Below are 16,792 nucleotides of genomic sequence, written 5' to 3'. Positions count from 1 at the left end.
ACTCATACAAGTATTCTCCATCACAGTGTATGATGTAGCTGAACAATGTAACAATTTACATTCATTTAAACCAAAACTTGCTATAAAAGTGTGGTAGATTAAAGACAGCCAACAAAAATTAGCCAGGTGTAGTGGCTCATGCTCACACCTGTAATCCCAGCACTTTGGTAGCCTGAAGTAGGAGGACTGCTTGAGCCCAGGAGTTGGAGGCTACAGTGAGCTATGATTGTGCTACTGCACTCTCGCCTGCACAGGGGAGCAAGACCTCACCAATAAAATATAAATGAAGATGGCCAACAATTCTTTGTCACTCTCTCCACCAAGACATGAAGGTCTGCTTCCCCAGTCCCCTGACTCTAGCCTGGCCCTGTAGCTGTTTTTACCAACAAAACATGTCAAAAGTGGGGACTTGCTATAACTGAGCAAGGGGGATTTAAAAAAAAAAAGAAGAACGGCCGGGCGCGGTGGCTCACGCCTGTAATCCCAGCACTTTGGGAGGCCGAGGCGGGCGGATCACAAGGTCAGGAGATCAAGACCACGGTGAAACCCCGTCTCTACTAAAAATACAAAAAATTAGCCGGGCGCGGTTGTGGGCGCCTGTAGTCCCAGCTACTCGGGAGGCTGAGGCAGGAGAATGGCGTGAACCCGGGAGGCGGAGCTTGCAGTGAGCCGAGATCGCGCCACTGCACTCCAGCCTGGGCGACAGAGCGAGACTCCGTCTCAAAAAAAATAAAATAAAATAAAATAAAATAAAAAAATAAAAAAAAGAAGAACATGTCAAAGGTGATGACAGTTCTCACTCTAGCCTTTAAAACAACTGGCAGATCTCACTTCCTCCCTCATGGAACCAGCCACCATGCTGCAAGGAAGCCCAAGCAGCCTCATGGGATAGACCACACTGGGGAGAATGAAGTCCACGGCCGAAAGTCCCTACTGAACTCTCACAGTTGACAGCCAGTACCAACAAGCTGGCATCACATGGAGCAGGAGGAACAAGCTAACCCTGGCAGACCACGTCCCACTTACAAAACTGTAAACAAATACAGGTTGTTGTTTTTTCAGCCACTAAGTTCTGGAATAGATCATCAAACCACCACAACATTGGGAATATTGGAAAGAAGTAGGGAGGTAACATGAGAGGTAAGAAGGGTGGGTAAGAAAGCTAAATCTTCATCATCTTCCACAGACAGAACTGAACATATATCAATCTGGAAGTTCTAAAATTAGCAAAATAAGCAAGTTACTTTTTTTTTTTTTTTTTTTTTTTTTGAGACGGAGTCTTGCTCTGTCCCCAGGCTCGAGTGCAGTGGCGCAATCTCAGCTCACTGCAACCTCCGCCTCCCCAGGTTCAAGCAATTCCCCACCTCAGTCTCCTGAGTAGCTGGGACTACAGGCGCATGGCACCACACCTGGCTAATTTTGTGTGTGTGTGTATTTCAGTAGAGACGGGGTTTCACCATGTTGGCTAGGATGGTGTCGATCTCCTGACCTCGTGATCTGCCCACCTCGGCCTCCCAAAGTGCTAGAATTACAGGCGTGAGCCACCGCACCTGGCCGCAAGTTACTTTTTAAAGTACAGATAAATAGAAACATCTGAAACGCCAGGCGCAGTGGCTCAAGCCTGTAATCCCAGAACTTTCAGAGGCCAAGATGAGTGAATCACTTGAGGCCAGGAGTTCAAGACCAGCCTGGCCCACATAGTGAAACCCTGTCTCTCCTAAAAATACAAAAATTAGCTGGGCATGGTGGTGCACACCTGTAATCCCAGCTACTCAGGAGGCTGAGGCACGAGAATCGCCTGAGCCCGGGAGGCGGAGGTTGCAGTGAACTGAGATCATACCACCACACTCCAGCGCTTGTGACAGAGTGAGATCCTGTCTCAAAAAGAAAAAAGAAAAAAAGGAAACAGCTGAAAGAGCAGAGGTGGCCTTGATGGAACTCTGAAAGGGAGCAGAGCAGGGACTGTCACCTTTGATTACAAGACTCCAAAAGCACATGGCTTCAATGGACGTGCTTTAGTTTCATAAAGGAAAAGATAAGCTGAAAATATGCTTCAACATTTTAGTTGGTGAGGGCAGAGTTGTATTTTTCCTTCCACTTTTCTGTATTATACAAATTATTCATAAAAGATATTTTCTGATTATAGAATTATGAAAAATAATACTTAAGCTAATTTTGCCATAATGATGTGTCAAACTGCACATCTCTGGAAATAAAATTTATATAAACTCTAGGCTGGAACTCACGCAACTCAGTTTCTCTACTGAGTTGTGGAACTGCGACTGGAACTTCCCCTGGGGGAAGAGAGCAGTGAGGGACTGCCTGTATCAGGGCAGCTCTGCGGAACCCGGACCTCAGACCCAGGTCTGCAGGGACCTCTGGGTGGTAACAAAGAGGAACAGCACATGGGTACCAAGAGAGGCAACAACAGCTCCTGAGACAGGGGCACCCACCAAGAAGGCACAACCATGAACAGCAGCCAGGCTCAAGGACTCAGAGCATGCCTCCACACTCCAGCATTATGCGTAGCCCCAAGCAGCCACTTGCGACTCCCCAGAGGCAGAAATGCAGAGCAAGGACAAGGTCCTATCAAAATACACATAAACAGGGGCCACTGAGACCGATGTCCTTTACCTCAGAAGTTTATCAACTTACAAGAATGACCAGGGCCCCCTCTCCCAAAGAAAATAGAGAAGGCAATGACCATAATTCATTCTGTTACTATTTATTCTGAATCAGTAGAGAGCCCTCAATAATGCTCCACTGATCCGTAAGCAGGAGCCTGAGGGCACTGGCAATGTCTTGTTTCTGCTCTTTACTGATTTAATCCACTGATCTGTTGAAATGCCTATAGCAGCTGTGAACATACTGGTATATAAAAAATAGACATGCGTTCAGCCTAAAAAGGTAGATACTGGACAAACAAGCAGCACTATTATTTGTTTCAAAGGAGTTACAGGCAGTTGAATTTTTTTTTTTTTTTTTTTTTTTTTTGAAACAGAGTTTTGCTCTTGTCACCCAGGCTGGAGTGCAATGGCACAATCTCGGCTTACTGCAACCTCCGCCTCCAGGTTCAAGTGATTCTCCCACCTCAGCCTCCTGAGTAGCTGAGATTACAGGTTCCTGCCACCACGTCCGGCTAATTTTTTGTATTTTTAGTAAAGACGGGGTTTCTCCATGTTGGTCAGGCTGGTCTCAAACTCCTGACCTCAGGTGATCCGCCCGCCTCGGCCTCCCAAAGTGCTGGGATTACTGGCGTGGCCCAGGCAGTTGAATTTTAAAGATACACTTGCAGATTTCAGAACTCAACTGAAAAGAACCCAATACACTGTTAACACGATACATAATCCATTTGTCTTCCACAAATAAAGTATACAATTTACAGATAAAGAATGAGGCCAGGTGCGGTGGCTCACACCTGTAATCCCAGCACTTTGGGAGGCTGAGGCAGGCAGATCGTGAGGTCAGGAGATCGAGATCATCCTGGCCAACATGGTGAAACCCCGTCTCTACTAAAAATACAAAAACTAGCTAGGCGTGGTGGCACATGCCTGTAATCCCAGCTACTCGGGAGGCTGAGGCAGGAGAATCACTTGAACCAGGGAGTTGGAGGTTGCAGTGAGCCAAGATTATGCCACTGCACTCCAGGCTGGGTGACAGGGCGAAACTCCGTCTCAAAAAAAAAAAGAACAAAAGGGGCCAGCAGTGGCTCACACTTGTAATCTCAGTGCTTTGGGAGGCGAAGGTGGGCCAGATCACTTGAGCTCAGGAGTTCGAGACCAGCCTGGGCAACAAGGCAAAACCCCATCTCTACAAGAAAATACAAAAATTAGCCAGGCACAGTGGCATGCACCCATAGTCCCAGATACTTGGGAGGCCGGCTTGATCCCAGGAGGCAGAGGTTGCAGTGAGCCAAGATCATGCCACTGCACTCCAGCCTGGGTGACAGAGCAAGACCCCATCTCCTCCCCCACAAAAAAAGGGGGAAAAATCTAATTTTTATGCCTGCAACTTTCTCAGTAGCCTAATTTTGTAAGTTTTCATTGTAGTTAGTACTGCTTCTGCTGAAATGTCATTTTTTCTCTCCCACTTAAGGAAGAATAAGTTGTCTTAAGTTAAACAAGCTTCTCCATGCTTTCGTGACAGTTCCAGCCTCTATCCTAGGCTACTGTGTAGAAAAACATGAACAGATAATGAGAGGCAGCAGCGCAACTCCTGCGTGCAGCTCCATGTGGGCCACATTCACTCCTCATCGTCATCTAGGCAGCTCCTTCAGCTCACACATGCTGAGCACCCACCCAGGCTGCTCACTCTGGGAACACAGTCATGGACAAGACACAAGAGCCCTGCTTTCATGGGGCTTCCACTACAGCTGAGAGAGCAGATGGGGACAACAAACAAGGTGGGATCAGGAGAGCAGAGGAGGTACACTTTTTTTTTTTTTTTTTTTTTTTTTTTTTGGAAAGAGTCTTGCTCTGTCACCCAGGCTGAAGTGCAGTGGTATAATCTCGGGTCACTGCAACCTCCACCTTCCGGTTCAAGTGATTCTCATGCCTCAGTCTCCCAAGTAGCTGGGGTTACAGGTGGGTGCAACCACGCCCAGCTAATTTTTTGTATTTTTAATAGAGACAGGGTTTCGCCATGTTGGCCAGGCTGGTCTCGAACTTCTGGCCTCAAGTGATCTGCTTGCCTCAGCCTCCCAAAGTGCTGGGATTACAGGCCTGAGCCACGCACCCAGTCCTGCAGAGGGAGTACACTTTTTAATGGGGGGAGAGTCATCAAGGTGGGGTTCATTGAGAAACTGTTACTCTAGCTAAGGAAGTTCACAAATTTTTATTTCTTAATGGGCTTTCTCTTGTTTCTGAACCTTGAAATGGAAGGAAATGTAAATGCATACAGAAAGAACGCTATCTGGACAGTAAATGGCACCTCCATCCATCTGGTTCTGTCAGACAAAAACGTAGGGCTATCACTGGCACCAGAACTTCCCCTCATCTCTCCTTATCCCAGACAACACAACTTATCAATTTTACTCCAGAAGCCTTCCTAGCTAGGCCTGACCACTTTTCTCCACACCCACAATCCCAACACTGGCCAACCACCAAGCTCTTTCACCAAGACTGACGCCAACAGTCTCCTGACTTATCAGTCAGGAAACTCAGACAGTAGCTCTCAACTCAAGGGCATCAGAATCACATGAAGGACACATTAGAACACAGATTGTTGGGCCCCACTCCAGAGTTTACGATGCAGTAGATCTGAGACCTGAAAACGTGCATTTCTAACTAGCATCCAGGCCACTGATGCTGCCAGTCTGGGGACCACTTTGAGAACCACTGGAGATTGGTTATGGTACAGTAACAAACCCAAAACTGTTACTTGGCTCAACCCAAAATTTTCTTTCTTTATTTTATTTTTTCGAGACAGAGTCTCGCTCTGTCACCCAGGCTGGAGTGCAGTGGCGCAATCTCAGCTCACTGCAAGCTCCACTTCCCGGGTTCACGCCATTCTCCAGCCTCAGCCTCCCGAGTAGCTGGGACTACAGGCGCCTGCCATCACGCTCGGCTAATTTTTGTGTGTTTTTAGTAGAGACGGGGTTTCACTGTGTTAGCCAGGATGGTATCGATCTCCTGACCTCGAGATCTGCCCGCTTCAGCCTCCCAAAGTGCTAGGATTACACGCGTGAGCCACCGCGCCTGGCCCAAAGTTTTCTTTCTTGCCCATGGCACACATCCGTTTGTTTCCACAGTCAGAAACAAGAGAAAGGGAATATGATAAAGCATGTGTCCCAGCCCTTCCACTCAGAAGTTGCATGTCACTTTCCACTGGCCGGAGCAAATCACAGGCCAAACCACATTTCAAGGAGACAGGGCTGTCCAATCCAATCAGGGACCCAAAGCAGGGACAACGGAAAGGTCTTCACCTGAACAGAGTAACCACAGATTGGGCTTCTGTACACACTCTTCCCAAACCTTCCCCAGCACCAACTCAATCTATAGAGCAATCTAAGGAATCCTCTTTCCAAAGCAAATAGATTCATGTCACACTATCACCCTTAAAAACCTCACACTGCTCTTAATAGGACCTAAAAGAACGTGCCCGACTCCCTCTGCTCCAGCCATACCAGCTTTTTCCTGCTCTATCACGGAAGTTCTGCACAGGCTCTTCCCTTCATCTGATACTCACCCCTACCCTCATGGAGCCAACACCCAACCCTCATTCTGTTCTCTGCTCCCTGCTATAGTGTCTATCCCATCAAGAAGTCTTTCCCAAAGCCCTGTCAGGTATAACCTCCCTACTAGATGCACTTAGATCTTTCCTTCATGACTTGCTTTGTGTGATAAGGAATTCTAAACTTAACACATAAATGTGGAGAGAATAGTTAGAACCAGGGCTCGGAGGAGTAGCTCACACTTGTGATCCCAGAACTCTGGGAGGTGCAGGCAGAAGGACTGCTTGAGTCCAGGAGTTCAAGACCAGCTTGGGCAACATGGCGAAACGGCAAAACCTTGTCTCTATTTAAAAACAGAAACAGGCCAGGCGCGGTGGCTCACGCCTGTAATCCCAGCACTTTGGGAGGCCGAGGTGGGCAGATCATGAGGTCAAGAGATCGAGACCATCCTGGCCAACATGGTGAAACCCCGTCTCTACTAAAAATACAAAAAAATTAACCGAGCGTGGCAGCATGCGCCTGTAGTCCCAACTGCTGGGGAGGCTGAGGCAGGAGAATGGCGTGAACTCGGGAGCTGGAGCTTGCAGTGAGCCGAGATCGCGCCACTGCACTCCAGCCTGGGTAACAGAGAGCAAGACTCCATCTCAAAAAAAAAAAAAAAAACACATTAAAAAATTAGCCAGGTGTGGTGGCACACGCCTGGGTCCCAGCTACTCAGGAGGCTGAGGTGGGAGGATCATTTGAGCCCAGGAGGGACCCTATCTCAAAAAAAAAAGTTAGAACCCATGTGCCCATACCACTTTCAACCTAGACCAGTCCTGAAGTCCTGATGTAACCACAAATAACCGGCTCCCTCGCTCCCATAGGATCATGACACAAATCCCAGATGATGTACCATTTCATTGGTAAATGTCTGTACGCACCTCTAAAAGGTAGGAATTACTTTAAACACAACAAAACCACTACCACAGGTAAAAATAAAAATAATTCCTCAATAATAAATATAATCAATGTTCCAAATTCTAATTGTCTTAAATATCATAAATGATGTTCAGTTGTTTCTCTAACAGACTGGCCTGACACTAACACAGATAAACCCTACGATAAAAATTAGTCCATGTACCTCCAGTCTCTTGTCATCAGTCCCCTACATTTTTCCCTGTTGATGAGTATGGGTTACTGGTCTTAGAGTTTCCCACATTCTCAGTGTTGCCAATGGCAACTCTGTAGTATAGTTCAGCATGTTTCTCTCACCCCTGTATTTCCTGTAGATTGGTTGTTAAACATAGGAGCTTGACTGGACTCAGGTTTGATTTTTTTTTCTTTTTGACAGAAGTATTTCACAGGTTTTTCAAAGATATGACCTTTGCTCACTGTCCCGCCCATTTCATCCCGTTTCAGGCCTATAAAACCCATGGGAACAAGGACATAGGTCTTGGCTCATCACTGGCACACAGCTGATACTCAATGAATGAAGAAATATCAGACAGAAGTACACTGCCATACTGACTGGCAGAAATATAACGGCTCAGTCTTCCATCCACATATAGACAGCTATATGTTAAAGTTTTCCCTGAGAGGCAAAACAAGTTCGTTCCCAGGGCGCAGAATCAGAGGTCAGGCCCTGTAGGAGTTCTAACTCCATCACATACAGCCTTGTGACTTTGGATCAGTTACTTGACATCTTTGGGATTCAATTTCCTGCTGTGAGGATTCAATGAGAAGATGCTTTGCTGCTCAAAGATTCATGTAGCAAGGCTGTACAAAGATTACATCAACTCCAAATGTTGGAGGGGAAAGAACACAGAAGCCTCCTATTTCTAACATTTTTTTTTTTTTTTGAGAAGGAGTCTTGCTCTGTCACCCAGGATATGGAGTACAGTGGCATGATCTCAGCTCTCTGCAAGCTCCGCCTCCCAGGTTCACGCCATTCTCCTGCCTCAGCCTCCCAGCGGCTGGGACTACAGGCACCCACCACCATGCCCGGCTAATTTTTGGTATTTTTAGTAGACACGGGGTTTCACCGTGTTAGCCAGGATGGTCTCGATCTCCTGACCTTATGATCTGCCCGCCCTGGCCTCCCAAAGTGCTGGGATTACAGGCATGAGCCACCACGCCCAGCCTCTAACACATATTTTAACCAAAAATCTAGAAATTCACGTATTTATGAAATAAAAATCATTAGGAAAACAGAATAATACCCAAAAACTATCTCCACTTGTTAACTAAGTGCTTTCCACATCTAGGCACTGAAGACAAATCAAAGGGCCCTCAACTTGAAAAATTCACATGGAAAAGAGAATGAGACAAGAGCCTGTGCAACAGGCTAACTGTCATAAGAGGGCCCAGTACTCACGAAGGCATGACAAACTTGGGAGAAAACACACACACACACACACACACACACACACACATATCAAGTGCCATGGGCCCAGGGTCTGCAACACCTGGTTCTGGTAGAAACAGTGAAAGGCTTCACAAAGATGAGGGATGAGCCATAAAACCACCACAGCAACACAAAATTAGGCAACTCAGGAAGAAGCAACAGCACATGCAAAGATCCATGGGACAGGGCGCGGCTCATCACAAGAGCTACAGGCAGCATGATGTGATCTCACAGCAACCACAAAGGACTGGCCAGCCAAGACGCTAGAAAGACAGGCAGGGTCACTGGCCAGAGTCACAGAGGAAAGAAAAAATACACATTAAAAAAAAAAAAAATGTGGTGTGTGTATACACACACACACACAGAGATATATGAAGGAAAGACAGGCAGGAACCACACGCCATCCTCAAGATCCAGGGCTTTCTCTTCTAAGCAAACAGTGAAGTTCCAGTAACACATTTTTAGGCAGGTAGGTGAGATCAGAGTTTCCTTCTGGAAGGAAATGAGGTACGTCAGAAGCAAGGCCCACTTTCCCTTCCCCTGGTTCACAGAGAGGTAACAGTGGTACCAGCAACTACCCAATCTTTCCATCTGTAAGGTCTGGACAGGGACCCCGCTCCTGCACCACTCTCACGCTGTGGTCCAGCCCCGGCAATGCTGCCTCTGCTCATTCTCTCCCACCTGTCCACACTTTCCCAGCCTCGCCTCCTGTGCATTAGTAAAGTCACGGTTCTCCACCCCTGCTAGTGATGCATAAGGCTCTTCTGTGACCTCTGCCACCAGTCCATGGCCCTCCACCTTTCCAACTCCACACCAAGGCAAACATGCTCACACCACTCCCCTTCATTCACACCATTGCTGGGACATATTATCCCCCTAAAGCATACAAAGTACTGACGGCTGTGTATGTATTCAAATAGTCACTGAATGCCTGACAGTCACTCAGGTACCATTCCAGGTGCTGAGGATATGACAGCAAGCCAAGCGAAAGGAGAAAAGTCCCTGCCTTCACAGATGACCCAATGCAGTCAGAAAGACACATGGAATGTCGGAGGTATGTGCTATGGAGAAAATCTAAGGCAGATGGGGAGTGTCAGATAGCAACAGAGTAATTTTTAAAATTGTTTGGCCAGGCATGGTGGCTCACGCCTGTAATCCCAACACTTTGGGAGGCCAAGGCAGGCAGATCACTTGAGGTCAGGAGTTCGAGACCAGCCTGGCCAACATGGCCTAGTCTCTATTAAAAATACAAAAAAAAATTAGCCGGGTATGGTGGCACACACCTGTAACCCCAGCTACTTGGGAGGCTGAGGCAGGAGTATCGCTTGAACCCAGGAAGCGGAGGTTGTGGTGAGCCTAGATTGTGCCACTGCACTCCCAGCCTGGGTGACAGAGTGAGACTCCATCTCAGAAGTGTGTGTGTACATATATAATAATTTTTTTTTAAATTTTATTTTTCTTTTGGGACAGAGTCTTACTGTCACCCAGTCTGGAATGCAGTGGCATAATCATGGTTCCCTGCAACCTCAAACTCCTGGGCTGAAGTGATCCTCCCATTTTGACTTCATAAAGCACCAGGATCACAGATAAACTGTAATAGTACCTGGTCACAACAGAGTACTTTAAATCTGTGGTCAGAGAAGGTGCCTGAGAGGGAGAAGTATAAGCAAAGACCTGAAGGAGGGTGAGGGACAAGCCACACAGATACAGCATTCCATGTCAAAGCAGGAGCAAGGGCAATAGTCGGAGGCAGCAGAGCTGCAGGGCTTCAGAGCAGGCAAGAGGCCCGTGTGTCTGTAACAGAATGAGAATGGGAGTGGGTGAAGATGGAAAAGACAAGGGTCTCCCAAAACAGGCAGGGAGTCAGGGATGGCATTCAGTGTGGGGCCCAAGCTGAGACCTGGCAGAGGGAAGGAAGAGGGAAAGCACGCCTAGCCCCCACACACATGGGGTAAGGGGGCACAGGGCAGAAGAAAGGAACAAAAACTGACCATGCAAAGGCCCAGAGGAAAAACACGGCAGAAAGAGATAAGCTGAATAACTGAGATGAAGGCAAAACGCGTAGTGCAGTGAGAGTCAGAAAGCCCAGTGAGAGACTGGTCTTGGACCCCAATGGGCAGTAAGAGTCACCCCCTGAAGAGTGGGGACACACAGGACATCTGTATTTTAAAAAGACAAGGCAGTGTGTAGAGAACTACCTGAAGACAGTAAAACTGGAGTTGGAAAAATGCTTTCTAATCATTAGCCTCCATAATATAGCAGCAAAAATATATGAAAACCATCAAAATATAAGAACATTATTAACATGCACAGATCCTCTAAAAGCGTAACAATTTTTTTTTTCCTTGAGACAGAGTCTCGTGTTACCCAGGCTGGAGTGCAGTGGCGTGATTTAGGCTCATTTCAACCTCTGCCTCCCAGGCTCTGGCAAGTCTCCTGCTTCAGCCTCCCGAGTAGCTGGAATTACAGGCACCCGCCACCACGCCCGCCTAATTTTTGTATTTTTGGTAGAGACGGCATTTCACCACATTTCCCAGGCTGGTCTCGAACTCCTGACCTCAGGTGATCTGCCTGCCTTGGCCTCCCAAAGTGCTGGGATTACAGGAGTGAGCCACCGCACCAGCCAACGGCTTAACACATTTAATTCACATCATCAGCTGTCTCAATGCCAACCAAGTCAACTTAAAAACTGAGGTTCCAATTCCTTCCAGAAAAAAACAGAATTTTTTCTACACACCCACTAGGGTAGTCTCACTACTGGGGTTTTGTGTTTAGGTTTGATTTTTTTTTTGAGAGAGGGTTGTGCTATCTCCCAGGCTGGAGTGTGGTGGTATGATCATAGCTCACTGCAGCCTCAAAGTCCTGGGCTCAGGTGACCTCCCACTTCAGCCTCCCAAGTATCTGGGACTATAGGCACACACCACCATGCCCAGTTAATTTTTTAAAATTTTTGTAAAGATGGGGTCTCCCTATGTTGCCCAAGCTGGTGTCAAACTCCTAGCCTCAAGCGATCCTCCCACCTCAGCCTCCCAAAGTGCTGCAATTACAGGCATGAGCCACTGTGTCTATCCACTATTGGAGTTTTTGAGCTGAGGCCATCACTCAGCTAACGAACACTGCAATTTCTATCCTTGTATATTTTGTTGAAACCATTAAGTATTACAGAAAGTAAGATGCTTTGAAAACTCATCTGGGGCCAGGTGGTTTTAGGAAGGCAGATGCTAATACAAACCTAATTTGAAATTTTTTTTTTTTTTTTTTTGAGACTGGGGTCTCACTGTCGCCCAGGCTGGAGTGCAGTGGCGCAATCTCATCTCACTGCAAGCTCCGCCTCCCAGGTTCATGCCATTCTCCTGCCTCACCCTCCCAAGTAGCTGGGACTACAGGCGCCCACCACCATGCCCAGCTAATTTTTTGTATTTTTAGTAGAGACAGGGTTTCACCGTGTTAGCCTGGATGGTCTCAATCTCCTGACCTCGTGATCCACCCACCTCGGCCTCCCAAAGTGCTGGGATTACAGGCTTGAGTCACTGTGCCCGGCCAAAACCTGTCTTGATTTTTTTTTTTTTTTTTTTTTTTTTTTTTTGAGACGGAGTCTCGCTGTCTCCCAGGCTGCAGTGCCCTGGCGCGATCTTGGCTCACTGCAAGCTCCGCCTCCCGGGTTAACGCCATTCTCCTTTGTCAGTCTCCTGAGTAGCTGGGACTGCAGGCGTCCGCCACCACGCCTGGCTAATTTTTTTTTTTTTTTTTTTTTTTTAGTAGACATGGGGTTTTACCATGTTAGCCAGGATGATTTCAACCTCCTGACCCCGTGATCTGCCCACCTGGGCCTCCCAAAGTGCTGGGATTACAGGCATGAGCCACCGCACCCGGCCAATCTGTCTTGATTTTTTAACTAGCAAACCAAATTTCATCAAATCAATCAATTCCTTCAAAAGCTATACTGCAGGCCAGGCACGAGGCCGAAGTGGGAGGATCACCTGAGCTCAGGAGTTCATGACCAGCCTGGGCAACATGGTGAAACCCCGACTCTACAAAAATTAGCCAGGCATGGTGGCACATGCCTGTTGTCCCAGCTACTCACAAGGCTGAGGTAGGAAGATCGATTGAGCCCAGGTAGTCAAGGCTGCAGTGAGCTGTGATCATATGACTCCACTCTAACCTGGGTAACAGAGCAAAACCCTGTCTTTAAAAAAAAAAAAAAGGAAAAAGCTATACTGCAACTTGGCCAGGCACAGTGGCTCACACTTGTAATCCCAACACTTTGGGAGGCCAAGGCAGGAAGATCCCTTGAGGCCAGGAGTTACAGGGACCAGCCCAAACATGGCAAGACTATCTCCATAAAAAAATTTAAAATTAGCCAAGCATGGTGGCAACTGCCTGTAGTCCTAACTACTTAGGAGACTGAGTTGGGAGGAGAGCTTGAGCCCAGGAGTGCCAGGTTACAGTGAGCTATGATTACACCACTGCATTCCACACCAGGTAACAGGTGAGACCCTGTCTCAAAAGAAAAGAGCAATGTTGCAACCAACAGACAAATATAAAATGCTAGAGTCCCTGGGTAACCAACATAAGTCTTTTTCTCCCCCAAAGTACTCACTGCAAATAACCATTCATTAAAAAAGAATTAGCAAATCATACAGTTTATAAATACAAGCCTAATCCTCTAAAGCCCCTGTGTCATCTCTTCTATTGTATTCTGTGTACTTTTTTTTTTTTTTGTCTTGACCAAGGATAGAGAAATCGACGAGGTAGATTTCTTGTTCCATCTTGGTGGTAGTACAGATCTGTCCTATTACTTGTTGTACTTATATACTTGCAATGTTTCAGAGTGACCTTAGCCAAGCCATTTCCTTTCTAGACTCAGCTTCTTCTCCCAGATGCTCCATTACTTACAAAACAGAGAGGCAAACAGGCCAGATACTGGCATTAAAATGGGCAGTTTGTTTACTCTAAGCCATATACCCATGTATTCAGCATTTACTGAGTGTCTGCCATGAGAAGGCACCAGCATAGGCAATGCTGCCCAAGGCAATGACAGAGTCCTACCTCTAAGAGTTAACCCAACAGGGGAGAAAGGTCATAAGTGGCCATTAAAAAGCCATGAATTATGCTCAAAGAGGAAGGACAGGTGGCAGGCAGTCCACACCCAAGAACAGCACACACAAAGGCCTGGAGTCAGGACATGGTACCACATATTCGGAGAACAAGGTCACATTTACCACAATCAAGCAAAACAAGAGACTGAGGTTCAGAAGACTAAAATGCTTATCCAAAGTTGTATGCATTTATGCCCATGAGCAGCCCACCAAAAAAAAAAAAAAAAAGGCAAAACCAAGCACCTGGATCAGAATATATGAGTACAAAGCCTTATGGCTTCTGTTCCTGCTGATTAATTATTTACTTAGAAAGGTTATTTGCCCACTTGCCCTGCTAAAAAGGACAAGGCAGAGCCAGGAAGGCTGAGTGTGCCTGTAGTCCCCACTACTCAGGAGGCTGAGGTGGGAGAATCACTTGAGCCCAGAAGTTTGGGACTGAAGTGCACCATGATCGCTCTCCTCTGAAATAGCCACCACACTCAAGCCTGGGCCACATAGAGAGACTCTGTCTCTAAAAATAAATAAATAGCACAGGACAAAATATGTTTGGATTATGAACTTCAGCACCATCTTAGCACATCCTTTCATACAAGTTCTTACTTAGTAAAGAGAATCCTGCAGCTCAGCAAGACTAATTCCAGCTACTTTTGCATGTTTTACATTGAATCTTCAAACTGTAAAAAAAAAGTTCACATTCTGCTATGTGAGTAAACTTTGTAAGATTTGATTCCTTTTAGGAGAAGATAATCTGAATAGGCAGAAGGCTGTACCCATGTAACTCCCACAGGATTAGGAAGAGTGGGTAGTCTACCTATTCAGATTATCTTCCTGACTCATTCCAGGATTCTGATTAACGCTTCGTTTGGGTCCCCACATTTCAGCAGGTACTGGTTTAAAAGCCCTGGATAAGCTGATTGCATAAAAACAAACCAAGTCACACCTACAGTCTGTTGACCTTATCATTTTGTTCTGTATGTCTCCACAAGTTATATTAGTTTACATGTTACACAAGAATATGTAAGATAAATTGTCCATCATTGTTTGAAATTGACAATTACCTCATACTCTTAAAATAAAATGTTTACTGTTAGAATCAGAGGCCAGACTCTTTGATAGTAAAGCAGTCAGGAGAGGACGATTTTTGCACTGAATAGATCAGAGCTGTTCACAAAAGCTTACAGAAACTCAAAATTGTGCAGTAAGTCCTCACTCTACCAACCATCAGCCCAAAACTGAAGGTTGCTGGGTTTGGGTGGCTGAGAAAATGGAAGGAAAGAAAAGGAAATGACTCAAAGTAATCGTGCTTACAGCATGAGTCCTCTTCATCTCCATTTGGCAGTTTAGATTTGAACTATCATCAGTTGTGGGGAATGAGAGCACGCATCAAGTACACAAGGAAAGGTTGTGCTCACAGAACTTGTTTATGTTGCTGGCGTTCTGCTTTTTAAAATATTGTTGCTCTCATCACATTTAAATATGTAACTAGGGCACTTAAAACATTTTGAGAAAATTAAAAAGTTTAAGTCCCAAGTTCATAAATGGGATGGCTCCTAAGTTATTTTCCATGCTGATAATATTTAAAATACACAAAACAGAGTCAATATAATCAATGCGTGATGTTGGCATTTAACTCATTTAAAAATCAAGGCTTGAAAGTCTGTGAAGTAGGTAGGTAGTACTGAAGAGCTCCTCCTAAGCCAGGTCTGAACTTTATCAAGTTAGTCTTGTCCTCACAGGGTCTGTTCACACACACACACACAATACACGTTATCTACCTAAAAATGACTAACGTCACCACATCAGTTTTGATACTATGTTTCAACTTGAATGTCAAAGCCCATCGTGGGCACAGAAAGACTGGTGCTGCAATGGGTCCATAATATCCTCATCCATTTTATTTCTACCGAAAGTCAAGACTAGCATTTTTTAAACGCCGAGATTTTAAACCACGGTTCCTGTGAGTGGAGCAAAACCAGCCATTCAGTCGCCAGGTCCCATCTCATGTCCTGAGGCTTCAAGGACTATCAATCTCTATCCTGGTGCAAGGGGAACATCCCAGGTGGGAGGCCCGGAGGCCGAGGGCGCGCAGCCCCCCAGCAGGGTACCCACGCCCGGCTCACCCCCGCCTCCACCTGCCAAGGGCCGGACCGCGGCCCGGCTTCCCGGGGGAGCGCCCGCGCTGACCAACGCCCGGGCGCCCCGAGTGTCAACGCCGGACACCGTCTGCAAACAAAAAGCGATCCTCGGCCCGACCCCAGGCCCCGGCGCCGGCCCCGGGACCCCAACCTGCCCCTCCCACCGCGGCCGCCCCGGACCGGGGGCGCCGCACAAAGGCCGGCCCGACCCGCTCGGCGCCGCGGGAACAAAGGCGGCCGCCTCGGCCGGGCCGGGCACAGGTGCAGCCGCAGGGCCCGGCCGGGCCCAACATGGCCGCGCCCGCCCGCCCGGCCCCGTTAGCCGCCGCCGCCCGCAGGCCGCCGCCCCTCCCCTGCCCGGACGCGTCCTGGCCTCCGCGGTCCGCTCGGTCCTCCCGCCGGCCCTCAGGCCTCCGCAGTCCTCGCGGTCCCCACGACCCTCTCGGGCCGCTCAGCCTCCCGGTCCCCCATCCCCTGAGCCGGCCCCTCAGGCCTCCTCGGTGCCCTCAGTCCTCCCGGGGCTCCCGCCCCCTTAGGCCTCCGCGGTCCTCCCCGCCGCCCCTCAGGCCTCCCACAGCCCGGCCTCCCGGCCCCAGCCCCGGCGGTTGGCGGCCCGCGACGGTTGGGCGGGCGCCCCAGTGACCTGCGGTGCGTCGCATCCTCGGCGGGCGGCTCTCCGGAGCGGCAGGCTAGGAGGGGGCCGGGGCCGTGCGGCGTAAGGGCCCAGACGGGGAGGGGGCGGCGGCGGCGGGCGCAGCGCGGCCAGGCCGAGGCTCTCGCGCGCGGCGCCGACCCCGCCCCCGCGCCTCCCGCCCGCCGCCGCCGCCGCCGCCGGGGCCGCCGCCGCCTCGCAGAAGCCGCGGGAAAAGTGCGCGCCGCTGATTGGCTGCCGCGCTCGCGGGGCCCGCGGACCGGGCTTTTCAAATCCGCGCCGGGGCCGCGCACGGGCGGGGCGGGCAGGCACGCGGCGGGTGGCGGCCGCGCGGCCGGGCGGGGCTGG

The 16,792-nt window shown here is 48.4% G+C and overlaps 1 protein-coding gene across 1 annotated transcript in view; it reads right to left on the bottom strand.

The window, feature by feature from the left end:
* NSD2 (nuclear receptor binding SET domain protein 2) overlaps positions 1–16,590 on the bottom strand; it is a 113,290-nt gene extending 96,700 nt beyond the window's left edge. The window contains exon 1 of the mRNA XM_025384581.1: positions 16,436–16,590. The gene's annotated coding sequence lies outside the window, so the exon portion shown is untranslated. The remainder of the gene's footprint in view (positions 1–16,435) is intronic.
* Between the last annotated feature and the right edge of the window lie 202 nt (positions 16,591–16,792).

The sequence above is a fragment of the Theropithecus gelada genome, chromosome 5 (assembly GCF_003255815.1).
Source record: "Theropithecus gelada isolate Dixy chromosome 5, Tgel_1.0, whole genome shotgun sequence".
Lineage (NCBI taxonomy): Eukaryota > Metazoa > Chordata > Mammalia > Primates > Cercopithecidae > Theropithecus > Theropithecus gelada.
Note: the sequence above shows the minus strand (reverse complement) of the source record. Positions and strands in the feature narration are given on the sequence as shown.